Source organism: Helianthus annuus, chromosome 17, assembly GCF_002127325.2.
Source record: "Helianthus annuus cultivar XRQ/B chromosome 17, HanXRQr2.0-SUNRISE, whole genome shotgun sequence".
NCBI classification, from domain to species: Eukaryota; Viridiplantae; Streptophyta; class Magnoliopsida; order Asterales; family Asteraceae; genus Helianthus; species Helianthus annuus.
In genome coordinates, this window is record NC_035449.2 from 178,663,870 (window position 1) to 178,677,891 (window position 14,022).

Consider the following 14,022-nt stretch of genomic DNA (forward strand, 5'->3'; position numbering starts at 1 on the left):
ATTGAAGAAGTGTTGAGAGACTTCCACGAAGGAGATTGTGGAAACCACACTGGGGGCAGGGCATTATTCTCAAGGATCCTTAGAACAGGATACTACTGGCCAACCATGAAAAGGGATGCTATAGAGTATGCTAAGAAATGTGATCCTTGCCAAAGGCATAGCAATATCCTTCACCAACCAGCTGAATTACTACACCCCATTCCATCCTCTTGGCCATTCATGAGATGGGGAATGGATATAGTTGGCAAGCTCCCTAAAGCACCTGGTGGAAAAGTATTTATGCTTGCCATGACTGACTACTTCTCTAAATGGATAGAAGCTGAAGCCTTTGCTCAAGTCAGAGAAAAAGAAGTTATATCCTTTATCAAAAGAAATATTATAACTAGATTTGGCATTCCCTCTGAAATTGTATGTGATAATGGTTCCCAATTCATTGGAAGCAGAACCACTAACTTTTGTAACAGCTGGGGAATCAAGATGATAACATCAACACCAGTTCATCCACAAGCCAATGGTCAAGCAGAATCATCCAACAAGATCATCATCAACAATCTGAAGAAGAAGCTAGGATCCAAGAAAGGAAAATGGGCAGAGGAGTTACCTTATGTGCTATGGGCTGATAGGACAACTCCCAAGAATGCCACTGGCCAAACACCTTTCTCTTTAGTATTTGGGGCAGAAGCAGTGATCCCAACAGAGATGGTGATCCCAACTGCTAGAACAATTGCTCGTGATCCTGAAGAAAATGCTGCAATCCTAGCTCAGGATTTGGATACTATTGAAGAAATCAGGGATCTAGCTAGAATAAGGATGGCAAGCTACCAACAAAGAATGGCTGGTACCTACAACAAAAATGTCAGGATAAGGAAGTTCCAAGTCGGAGATATGGTGTTGAGGAAAGCATTTCAAAATACTATCAATCCTGCTGACGGGAAACTAGCACCAAAATGGGAAGGTCCCTACTTGATCGAAGCTGAAGCAGGAAAGGGGGCATATAGGTTGCTAACCATGGAAGGAAACTTGTTACCAAGAGCCTGGAATGCTGTTCACTTAAAGAAGTATTTCATGTGAACATGATCCTTCATGCATGTGATCCTTACATTGAAGTATCCTTGAAGGATCCCGGAGATATCAGTGATCCTTACTCTGGTAATATGCTTATCCTAAAACTATTGCATTTTCTTACTTGTTGCCTAAGGATAAGGATCATGTATCCCTCATCCTCTACTCACAAACCATTTGAGTTATGATAGTTCAGGTATCTTCAGCAAATCGTCAAAGATCTCCAAGAGCACCACAGATCCTTGGGTCCAACCCCAGTTATCCTTGGGATTATCCCCAGTTTCCGCCAGCAGCGCACGATGATCCTGGTATAGTTCACGTCTTTGGGACCAGTACCCACTTTCGGGGCTGACAACCTCATTGTACTGGCTATATTTAGGATCCTACGTATAATGGTAGACGTACCATACATCCGTTCCTAAGGTTTCTAACGTTTTCACGTTAGCTAAGGTTTTGACATTTTCATGTCACTAAGTTTGGATAGTTGCCAGAAAGGGCCATACTCCAGTTTACATACGATCCTTTGGGCTTGTCCCCAGTTATCTTTTTGGGCTTGTCCCCAGTGATCCTCCGGGATCATCCCCAGTTATCCTTTGGGCATGTCCCCAGTCACTAATTTATCTTTTACATTGGCTTAGTCCCAAGTTATATCTCACTTTTCAGGTTTTGGAAGTCTAAACATATAAGGGTCCTTAATCCTTATTAACTATCAAAGTCTTATCTATGATTGTCTTGATTGAAGGTTAGGATCCTAACGTGGATCCTCAGGTATGATCCTTGATTATTTTTGACTATACTCTTTATCCTAACCAACCCTTATACTTTGACAACCGAACCTATGATCCTTGAACTAAAACACTTTGAGAATTTTCAATTTGAGGATATTTGATCTAGGATCATATCCTAAGTTTATTAAACACTTTTTCAACTCTTGTTATTGAGAAATAAGAGGATTATTGAAGGACAACAACACAAGATAAGCCAGAAAGATTAAAGTTATATTATTAAACAAAAGGATCATTAACCCTTTCAAAAAGTTGTCAAAATTGCCAACCCACATTTCTACCAGCAAAACGTGGCCCGTCCACATGGGTTGGCAAAGGGTGTCCATTGTCTATGCGGTCTTAGCATTTTTGCAGGAAAGTAAAAGCGGCAGGATCACAAAGGCTTCATCCCCCAAACAGAGGATCCCTCCACCTTTTGCAATCCTACCCATTGTTCAAAGGATCCAGGATCCTTAACCCTAAGAAACTATTGTTCAGAAATTACAAACCATAATTGTTCACAAACACCACTACCGCAAAAAACCACTACCAATCCTAAAAAATTGGGCTCCGGCCTAGTCTCGAAATATCCATCATCGCCCAATCATGCAGCCTACACCTTCGCTGCTTCATCACCACCAGCATCTCCACCTTGATCCTTCTCAGCATCACCACCTTCCAGCATGGGGATCTCCTCAGCCTCATCCTCGTCCTCCAGGTCTGCCAACCTTGCCTTCCAACCCTCAACATCCCACGAGCTTTTGTCAAAGGTAGGATCCTGAGCCTCCTCGGCCATCTGAAGTTGTATCTTATACATAGCAATTGCCGCGGACACCTTAGCATCTTGGGTGATCTCCTGCTTCTCGTTATCCATATCGATCAACCTCTGAGCAGCCTCAGCCTTCATGACCCGGAGTTCCTTCTCAAGATCTCCTATCTTGAGATCCTTTAACACACCCATTTGCTGGAGATCGGCAATTTGGCTCTCCTGGTCCTCAACATGGCCAAGATAGGTCTCAATCTCGGCAAGTTTCTGCAACAGGAGAAAAAAGATAAGCTTAGGATCAGATGATCCTCAAGAAAAGCAGAATATACAAACAGGATATGTGAGACGGATAACCAACAGGGGCAGTGATCCTTACCTCATTCACGTAGTCGAGGAATTGCTGACGGAGGAGGGGAAATCCTTGGAGATCTTCAGAGGTTTTCCTCTTTTTTCCCTTGCCCCGGATAGATGCTTTGGGAGCTGATGCTGAAGGACTGGCAGCAGGAGCCTTCTTCTTCTTTGAAGATGTGACATTGGCAAGATCACTTATCCCAAATATGGAGGCAGATTTAACAGACCTGGCAGATTTTCCAGCACCTACACAATTCAAAAACAAGATAAGTTCCCTTATTAAATTAAATACCTTTACATAAAACTTACTTTTTATGAGGATACTTACTTGACATTGTGGCAGATGCAGAGGATATCTCTTGAGAATCTTGGATAGTGATTTGGAAGCTTCTAACTTCAGGATCAAGCTTTTTAAAAGCTAACACTCTCTCTTTTGCAGCAGGGGTTAATTTCAGACGAGCAATGGAAATAGCTGCATAAAAGACAAAGGAAAAAAGACATCAGCGATCCTCATCATATGAGACAGGACTGATAGTGATCCTTCGAGGATCCTCTACCCTACCATGAGTGGCCCATTCCTTGGGCAAATCCTTCCCATCCGGGATTGAATCCCTCCTAACAAAGAAAAACCGACGTTTCCAGTTGGTATCATTCTTAGTAACTTTGAAGATTGGGTGATCCTCCCCAGCTTTCCGTTTCAACAAATATCGGTGAGAACCGAAGGTGGTGAGATCGTAAAACTCAGCTAACTCCGCCATCCCCAGATCAATCCCTTCCTGCTCGATGATCCTCTCGAAGGTATAAAGAACCCTCCAGATCATCGGCATAGCTTGGATGTAAGAGATGCCGGTTAAGGAAAAGAAAGACTGGGTAAAGTCTGGAAAAGGATACGAGTACCCTATAACAAACGGGGTAGCAGGAAAAGCCACCCAGACATCCGAGATATAGTCGCTCAAAGCAGTAGGATCAAAGGATTTAAAAACGGCATTCGCCGGAAAGCAGTGACGAATTTTGTCTACGTGAGCATCACTAAAGCAACACCTCTCCGTAGGAGAATCCTTGATAATCCCCTGGCTTTTTAAGGGACTATCCTTCTTGGAATCCTTGTGTGGAGAATTCCGGAGCAACATGTTTTGTGACGGAATAGAAACAGAGACGGAGTAGAAAAAACAGAGCAAAGAAAAGGAAGAAGGGAAAGAGAGAAGAGGATACCTGAACAACCTTCGGTGCAGAATATAAGGGGAGTGTATCTCGAATTTAAATACAAACTGATCCTCACCCTATCTCCTATTTATAATCATGATCTGCAGGATTGTCACATCTCTGACGTAATGATCACAACGGCTAGTCCGAGCATAACGGCTAGTTTCTTGGAGTCGCCCGTTAGAGATAAGATCGAAACAAAATATAACTCGTCTATTTACAATTAACTCCTTATATTTTGGGGGCAATTGTTAGGGCTGGATTTTTATAGGTGATCCTTACACATGATCCTAACCAGTGATCCTTGTTTCTTTGGCAGACAGTGATCCTCAGCAGAACTTCAGGATCAGGATCATGGGACATTATGGTGATCCTCATACTAACGGCCACTTCCGCTTAATACAATATTGTTTTGCAGGAACATCTAGCAGGATATGCTCTAAAGACCATGATCCAGGGACGCGTCTTCACAAATATGGCAAGAGCTAAATCAGAGATAGACGTTGCACAGGATATGGAAACATGGCTTGATTCATGGGCAGCAATTTAGGCTAGATTATCTTTATTTCTAAAGGGGTAATGAGCTGATATCTAGTCATTTTACCTAAAATAGGTCACCCACACATGTATAAATACCACTCTTCCTCATTCGGAAGAACACACACGACATACGACACAACTCTCAAACACTTAGACACTCAGTGATCCTTGTACTCAGCTCATTACTATCCGAAGTTGTAACTACATTTTTGTTATATTGAAGTTGGTGATCGGTAGTTGCCATCACCCGAGGTTTTTTATGCCGGAGATCATTCATTGATCAAGGGCTTTTTCCTCGTATAAATCATTGTGTCTTTGCATCTTTTATCACAGAAGTGATCCTTTATTTTCATAATTAACCAAGCATCATACCCCGTTTACATAAAGTTTGGTTACATTATCCTTGTGTGATTTTTGACCAAAACACTAAGAAATAATTACTAAGGCTATAAAGTGTTCGACATACGACCACATTATAAGAATTATGGTTAAATTATTTATACATTTTGTCTACAAATATACTGAAAAAAGTGTACCAACAAGTAAGATGGGAAAGCCGGTTTTAGGGTTTCAATAACTCATCTCACATGGTTTGGTTAGCTTATATCACGATATATGATAGGTATGGAAAGTCAATTGTTGGACGCTCATTATGTTTACAAACAAAATGAAAGTTATATAACTTGCCTACAAATTGAGTTATCTTCTTCTAATCATCTATGGTTCATGGAGGTTTTTGAGTTGGTGAAATATTCTAATCATCTTCTTCTAATCATTTAACAATCATTATTCAATTATCTTTTTCTTTATTTAGAAAAAGATTAATAATAAAATACATTTAAAAACACATAAAAACTACAATATTACGAAGTAAACAAATTACTCTTCTTCCTCGTCATTTTCCTCATTCGAACGATTAACCCATAAATGGTTAGTCAAATCGGCACATAGAGCATCATGTTTTTCGCGGCGGTGTAATTTCATATGGATAGCTAGTCTTTGTTCAAGGTTTAATGTGGACTTTAATAGCTGCTCCATGTCGTCTGGATCATAATCTTGACAAATCGCCTTACCCGAGTCATCTAAAATCATATTATGTAATATAATACAAGCATACATAACACTTTTTAATTTTTCTTTTTCCCATATTCTAGCGTGTTGGGCAATTATACCCCATTGAGTAAAATGCCCGTATAGTCTTTGTGGTTTTGTAAAATAATACCTATAGTCCCCAACTTTTGGAAATTACACCGGTGCTCCCTGTGGTTTGACAGTTTGTTACTCAGATAGTCCCTAGAGTGGATGTCCGTTACTTTTCTCTGTTAAATCCATGTAAAATGAAAAAATTACTCCTTTCTTTTATTAAAATATAAGAAAAAACTAATTAATCATTTAAAATATCGATTAGGTCCCGCAATTAAATATTAATCATTAAACCACCAGTCACCACCACCATACCACACCACATCTACCAAACACCACCAAGCAACCACTGTAACAACCACAATCACAACACCACCGTCACCCATGCCACAATTACCCCACCACCTAAAAAGCCCCAATCTAAAACCCTAAACCACCACCGTTGCACCACCTCCTCCCTAAACCCCTACCGCTGCAGAAAAACAGATGCATCACACAAATTGCACTTCTAAAAAGCAAAAAATAATACTAAAAGCGTACCATATAGCAGAAGAATTGGGGCAAAATAGAGAGAAAGAGCAGAGAGAGGATGAAAATCCTCGTGCGTCGACGGAATTGCTTCATGAAACGGGAAGAATAAGACCAAAAATTATATTCATTTGTAGTACAGAAAGTGGAAACTAGGGTTTATGAGAAGGAATATTGTGTAAAGTGTGATTGATACTTTGCTGATCTGAGCGGAAAGAGGAGAGAAAGAGAGCTAGAGAGAGAGAAAGAGAGAGAGAGAGAGAAAGAAGATTTAGAGACCATGGAGATAGGTGGCTATGGTGATAGTGAGGGTGGGTGGCGGTGGAGGTGGGTGGTTATGGTGATGGTGGCCGATTGTTTATAAGGGAGGGGTAATAAGGTGGGTCCCACACTTTTAATAATTCATATTTGTTTTATATTTTTTAAAGAGAGGGGTAAATAAGTAATTTCAGATGGACTTAACTGAGAAACTAACGGACATCCACTCCAGTGACTATCTGAGTAACAAACTGTCAAACCACCGGGAGCACCGATGTAATTTCCAAAAGTTGGGGACTATAGGTGTTATGTTACAAAACCACATGGACTATCCGGACATTATACTCTACGCCATTTTTTCTTCAAAACCCCGAACATACATTCAATATCTTTCCTTGCAGATTCCTTTTTTCATGAAATAAACTCGTTTCTCATGTAGTTGGCTTGAGTATGCTTTCACAAACATGGACCACTTAGAATAAATATCGTCTGTAAGCTAATACTCATACTCCACATCACTAGCATAAAATGAAGTCCCAGGTGCAACGCCGTTTATAATGTTGTCAAATAAAGGTGATTGTTCAACAACATCAGGGCCGGTTATTGGGTCGGCCATTTGTTGCCGTCGCCCGAGGCCTAAATTTTCAAAGGGCTCGAAAGGTTTTTATGAGCTTATATATATATATATATATATATATATTAAAATATATATTCAGTATATGCATTTGTTTATTATACATAAAAATGTTGGTAGCGAGATAGAAAAAACCATCTCAAGATAATGTAGGTCTCAAGATCATTCTGGCACCAAGATCTTATTTTTTTAGTTCATTTCCCCTAAACCACAATTTGGGCCCAATTTTCTTTGTCGCCCAGGGCCTAATTTTTTTTAAAGTTCTCTTGGACGCCACTGAACAACATTGATATCATTGAGTGCCCCGGCCATATCAAAATATGCATGTCAAATCCATAGATCATATGACGCCACCTGTCACGGCCCCGACCTGGTTTTACCCGTTTTAGGAGCCGCGGGACAGAAACCCGTGGTATGAGTGTTTATTTTGGCAGCGGAAATTTTTAACAAGATCTTTTAAACTGAAAATGCCCAATTATTTTATTTCACAATTTGGGACAACCCCATAATTTACAATAAAGGAATTTCTCGGGGAAATTCCCTATTTAAAAAAAACATGTTTACTTATTTTATTTACTGAGCCACATTCTTCAAGTTGTAGTGCTACGCGACACTTTTTTCCTGGTTCATAGTAAATCACCTGAAACATGTTTAAAAAGATTTTATCAGCGGGGAAATACTGGCGAGTTATTCAATTTGCACAAAATGACACATCGTTATAATTTACAGCATTAAGGGTTTTTATATTTGCCCCTATCTTATAATTAGCTGGTTCAGCTGTCACCCGATCGAATCTATGACTGTGGACATATCATGTCACGACCCCCGACCCACCCTGGACGGAATCGGGAGCCGGGATCAGCCAAGTGGTACCGGTGGTTTATTTAGAAAAATATTGCAGCGGAAATTTCATCAGGACCGTGAGTTAGGAAAAATATCAGAGTTTAGAAACACCGGATTTTATTTATTTAAACAGATAGGGATAAACCCACATTTTATAAAGGTAGCTTTTAATATGGGATAAACCCGATTACAAAAAACAACTTTTCTTAATTTAATTTATTTAATAAATCAAGCCATTTCTGTAAGCCTTTTGGTGCCGTATCCAACTCTTATTCCAATCTACTGTCATCACCTGAAATGCATTTTAAAAAGGTTTTGTCAGCAGGAAATACTGAGTGAGTTCATTCAGTTTGCACAAAATGACTCATAGTTATAATTTACAGTATTAAGAGCGATTACAATGTTTCTACATGTCAACCATATACCCACGGTATTTGTCACTCGACCACCCATTGGCTATCTCGTTGTCCAATGGTGTCTGTGACTATGGTCATATCACCCCTTGGCTATCTCATTGTGCAATGATGATGGATTAACAAGTAATGTATACAAAACCCCACATACCGGCTGTAATGAAGACTACAAAGACTTAATCCCTGTAATTATAACTTTAAAACCAAACATGATTTTGAAAGCAAGTTTGGTAAAAAGAGAATGACTCACATTATAAGCATGCACTATTGATTTAACAAGCTTCCTGATTCAAATTCTTCTGAGAATTAGCATCTACTTTGATTGTAAGTGTATGGGGTAGTGTTTAGTCTACTGATAAGCCTAATTTAAGCGATAATGCACACGAGACTGGGTAAGTAACTGAATACAACTTTTACGATAAGCTCACAAGATTAAAATCCTCACGACGAATGACAAAGTGCGATACTTAAACATCCAGCGGATTCGCAACGAATGACAGAGTATAGCCCGAGTTCGGGCGACACTCAAACATCCTGTCGGAATCACGACGAATGACAAAGTATAAACCCAATTTGAGAAGCACTTAAACATTCATCGGATAGTTTCAATCGATCGGACATTGAATCGTAGCAGCGATTGAGTTAATACCCTGTATCGTAGCGGAATTCGAGCTTATGTGTGTGTTTGGTAGTAAAAAGGCTATAACTCAGTCTATATAACGAATTTGTTCGTCGTTCCAACGCAGAAATTCAATTCCCAAACCCCTCTATTTATACTGAGAATTTGACCCCCTCGCGTCATGCGAGGGGTCACCCTGGGGGCGTCGCGTGGCGCGACGGGTCACATCTCATCATAGGGTTGCCACGTGTGTTTGTAGTTCAGCCGAGTCGACAGATCGAAGAATTTAAATTTTGATAGCAAGTTATATGGATAATCGTCAATAGGGAATACCCCCCCTGAGTTTTAGGGGCCCTGATCCTGATTCTGATTGTTCTGAAAATTTTAGGGTTTGCGTAGAATCACTTGGGGGGTCTCAATTAGGGTTTCCTATTGGATAAAATGATTTAATAAATAATAATTTTGGTGAGAGTTGTTACATTCTCCCCACCTTGTTTTAAATCTCGTCCTCGAGATTTGGACTATGGTATCTTCTTGGGGTTACGTTACTTCTTTTAATATATCATGGTGTCTGGGATGGAATCAAAAGATTAATATCATAAGATAGTTGGAATTCAATGGTTTTAAAACTTTAGTTTCAGGAATTGATGTTTGACCAAATGGGATGAAATAATAATATTAACAAGTTTGACCAAGTCTCATGAATCAAAAGATATTTGATAGGCATGAATTTTGAAATAAAATGACTTTTGTAGAAACAATAGAATTCAATGTCAGGAAAGAACTTACTTTGATCAACTGAGGGAGATTCTGAATTAATAAATCTCTATTTGTGAATAGAAGTATGAAAAATGATTTGTCAATGATCAATCTGAAAATCAATATCGTTTACTTAAATGGTAAGGATACACTGGACAATACAATAGAATTTAGTGTATCATGGTCTGAATACATAACTGTATCAGGACCATTAAAAATGATGAATCAAATGAATGAAGTATGAATAGGGTTTATAATTAGCACGGCTACAAATTTCTACAGACACTGCAAAGTGATGTAAGAATTCAATAATTATGGTGACCGGATAAATTCACCGTTTTCGAAATTTAACTAAGAGTTTCAAGGAAGCGAATCAGGATTTTTTTCAAAAGATGAGGTGTTCAAATGAATGAGATGAACTGATATTGTTTCCAAGGTGATTAGGTTCAAGCCAAAAGATATATGATCAATGGATGTGAAAGTTTTTGGGAATGATTTTCAGAAACAATAGAATTTACTTTCAACAGAAAATTCACTTTGATTGTCAACTGATGAAGATTTAGAATCAACAAGCTTGAATAAAATAGAAGTATGAAAATGATTTGTCAATCATCGAATAGATGAGAAAATCAATGGGTTGAGATGAGTGAATTTCAAGGATACACCGAAATACAACAGAGTTTAGTGTGTCATTGTCTTAACACATAGTTGTATTAAAACTATTTTCAAGGATGAGTTAAACGAAAGACATACGTGGTTTTGAATAATTCGTATGATAATGATTAGCGCAAGCTACAAGTTTATATCGATACCGCAAGGTGTCGTAATGATTGAAATGATTAAATAATTGCGGTAACTGAACAATTTTCACCGATTTTTATAATCAACTGAAAGCTTTAATGAAGTAAAATTTTAGATATTCATTTCGAATAGGATTTTCAATTGATGATGATAAGACCAAATGAATATCATAGAATTTTCGATCAATGATGAAAGAAACTTTAAAGATACACCGGAATATAATATGAATTTGTGTACTCTTATCTTAACACATAATTGTACTAAGATTGTTTAAGATAATGAACCAACAGAAAATAAATAAATCCGTACATCAAGTGTGAAAATGAGATTAGCTTAAACTGCAAATTTATTGCGACGCCACAAGGTGTCGTAGTAATCGAAATAGCGGTGACTGGACGAATTCACCGTGTTTTAAATCAAATGAAAGTTCAACGAAGTGAATCCGAATGTTTGTTTCAAACAATCTAGTGGGATTTTTGATTGAAAATGAAACAATTGAATAATGTTTTTCGATCAAAGATGATAAAGCAATAAAGATTACGAAACGCTTGATTGATGATGTAAGAATCATTAAGAGATACACTGAAATATGATATGAATTTGTGTATCATTATCTTAGCACACGATTGTGTTAAGATTGCTTTTATATGATAAACCAACAAAGCGGATTCAGTACAAATAAATAATTAAATCCGTATATGATGTGTGCAAACGAAAAGCATAAAGAGTTCTGCATGAAACGACTAATAGTAATTTAGCACAAGTTGCAAGTTCATACCAACACCACAAGGTGTCGTAATGATTGAAACAAGGCAATAATAGAACAAGTATTACCGTGTTTTGAAATTAAGCGAAGGGTTCACAAAGTAAATCTGAATATTTGTTTCAAATAATTTTCATAGGATCTACAACTGAAAATAGAACAAATAAACAGTATTTTTGAGCGAAGAGGAAAGGCAATGAATATCACGAAATATTCGCTTGATGGTGAAAGAACCGTTAAGAGGTACACCGAAATATTTAACACGAACTGGGGTACCATTATCTTAACACACAATTGCATTAAGACTGACAATACATAGATCGAACAAGCGGATTTAATATCAATACACAATAAATAAATAATTAAATCCGAGCATGGTGTGAGCAACGAGATTAGTGCAAGCTTCAAACTTGTGAAAACGTCACCACAAGGTGATCATGATCAAAGAAATGATTTGATGAATTCGAAGACCAAACAAGCCTGTTATGGTTCAAAACAAATGAAGTGCTTGTTGGTACTATTTTGAATATGATAGCTGCAATCCATCATATGGGATCTTGAATTGAATACGTAATGCGAGCAAGTTCAAACAATTAAACTTGGTTTAGATAAAACGAGAAAGTTCTAACATGGTCACAACAAAACCATGTATGCCAAAAATGAAAATTGAATTTTTCAAGAATTTCATTGACTCGATATCAAAGAGTCATTCTTTTGCAAAACGCTGTTTACAATGCAAAGATCAAGTATAGCGAAACGAGATTTGAACTTTTGATAAAACAACAAATTGGAATGAAGCCCTCCTATGGTCTTCATAACACAAATAAACCACATGCACAACAAACAGTGCATGTGTAACGTGTGGATTTACCAAGAAATGAAATAGATCAATATTTGCTACTATGAAAGAAATCCTCATGGTATGATGACCATTTAGGGGAAGTGGAAACGCGAAAGTCAATTTAATTTATGCAAAAGTCAGGATTTCAATGAAAGAAATATAAGAATTTTACCTGGAATTCCGTGTGATAACCATTGTTAAGTGACATTACTATGGAATGTCGAATTATTGCATATTTTGTCGTTCGTGAAATAGGGAAATTGTACCTATATGTGACTTCTTTTGCAGCGTCAATAATTATGACTCTGATTAGACTGTGCACCAATGGTTGTGAAATCTTGTTCCAACGTACTTCAGCAAGATTCATGTTGTTTGTCGGATCACGTAGCTAAGTGCTGCTTTTTGATTAGTAGTTCTTCTACTGACAAGATTTGCGTTGGTATCGTCATGCCCAATTATATTTTCCAGAGGTCTTGCCTTGAAGTCTTGTGTGATATACTTCAATGTCTATGGACGTATAATTTAAGTTTCATGTGTTTTCTTGTGCACTAGCACAACTTTACATGCTTCTTACTTGCGTTAATAGTATATGGTAATGCATTGGAAATTCTTATACTTTTGATGGTGTCCCAACTTAAAGGGTTCCCGTTGTTTATTTTGTCGCATGAGTTACGAGGTAGATGATCAAACGAAATAATGTTTGACATCAGAATTATAGATATATACAAGAGATTCCTGATAAAGAAATCTAGAATTATTATTGACACATATGCTTGTGCTTTATTCCAAATTGTCAATCTTTATGGTTTTTGGATTTCCTTATAGATATACATATTTATATAATCATATATTTCACATGCTGTAATATACATACCCTTAGTAAAAACAAGTCAGATATCAGGTCATGATACTATTTAGGGAATTTTGTCACTTGTTTGACATATTATATACCTTCTTACCCGGTTCTGGCCGGAGAGGTAACCCCGTTATATCCGGACAAGCTGGAGAGTCTGCTACACCATACCCAGTCTTGTCGGAGAAAATTTATATTTCCCATAAAGAGTATTTTTCTTAAATCATGATTTGGAAAGTGTATTATGACTTTCAACAAAGACTAAGCAAATAAGTCTTTACATGACGGGTCATGTTATAGAACAAAGTAATACTAAATAAATAAGAAATAACAGTGGTCAAGTGTTATTTGCTTATTTATTATATTTGCAATTTTCTAGTTATTATTCTCACGGTATACCAAAACCTATCACATTTTATTTACACAAGTATTTAGCTTAGCTTACACTAAGGCATCTTTTCTTAAGTTCAAGTCTAAATGTTATCATGTGTGCTACCAGTTAATAGTAATTTCCTAACTCTTTTATTTAAGCTTTGGTATTATTATCACAACACCTATTGGCTTAAATCAGTGGCTCTGATACCACCTTCTGTCACGACCCCCGACCCACCCTGGAGGGAATCGGGAGACGCGATCAGCCAAGTGGTACCGGTGGTTTATTTAGAAAAATATTGCAGCGGAAATTTCATCAGGACCGTGAGTTAGGAAAAATATCAGAGTTTAGAAACACCGGATTTTATTTATTTAAACAAATAGGGATAAACCCACATTTTATAAACGTAGCTTTTAATATGGGATAAACCCGATTACATAAAACAACTTTTCTTAATTTAATTTATTTAATAAATCAAGCCACTTCTGTAAGCCTTTTGGTGCCGTAT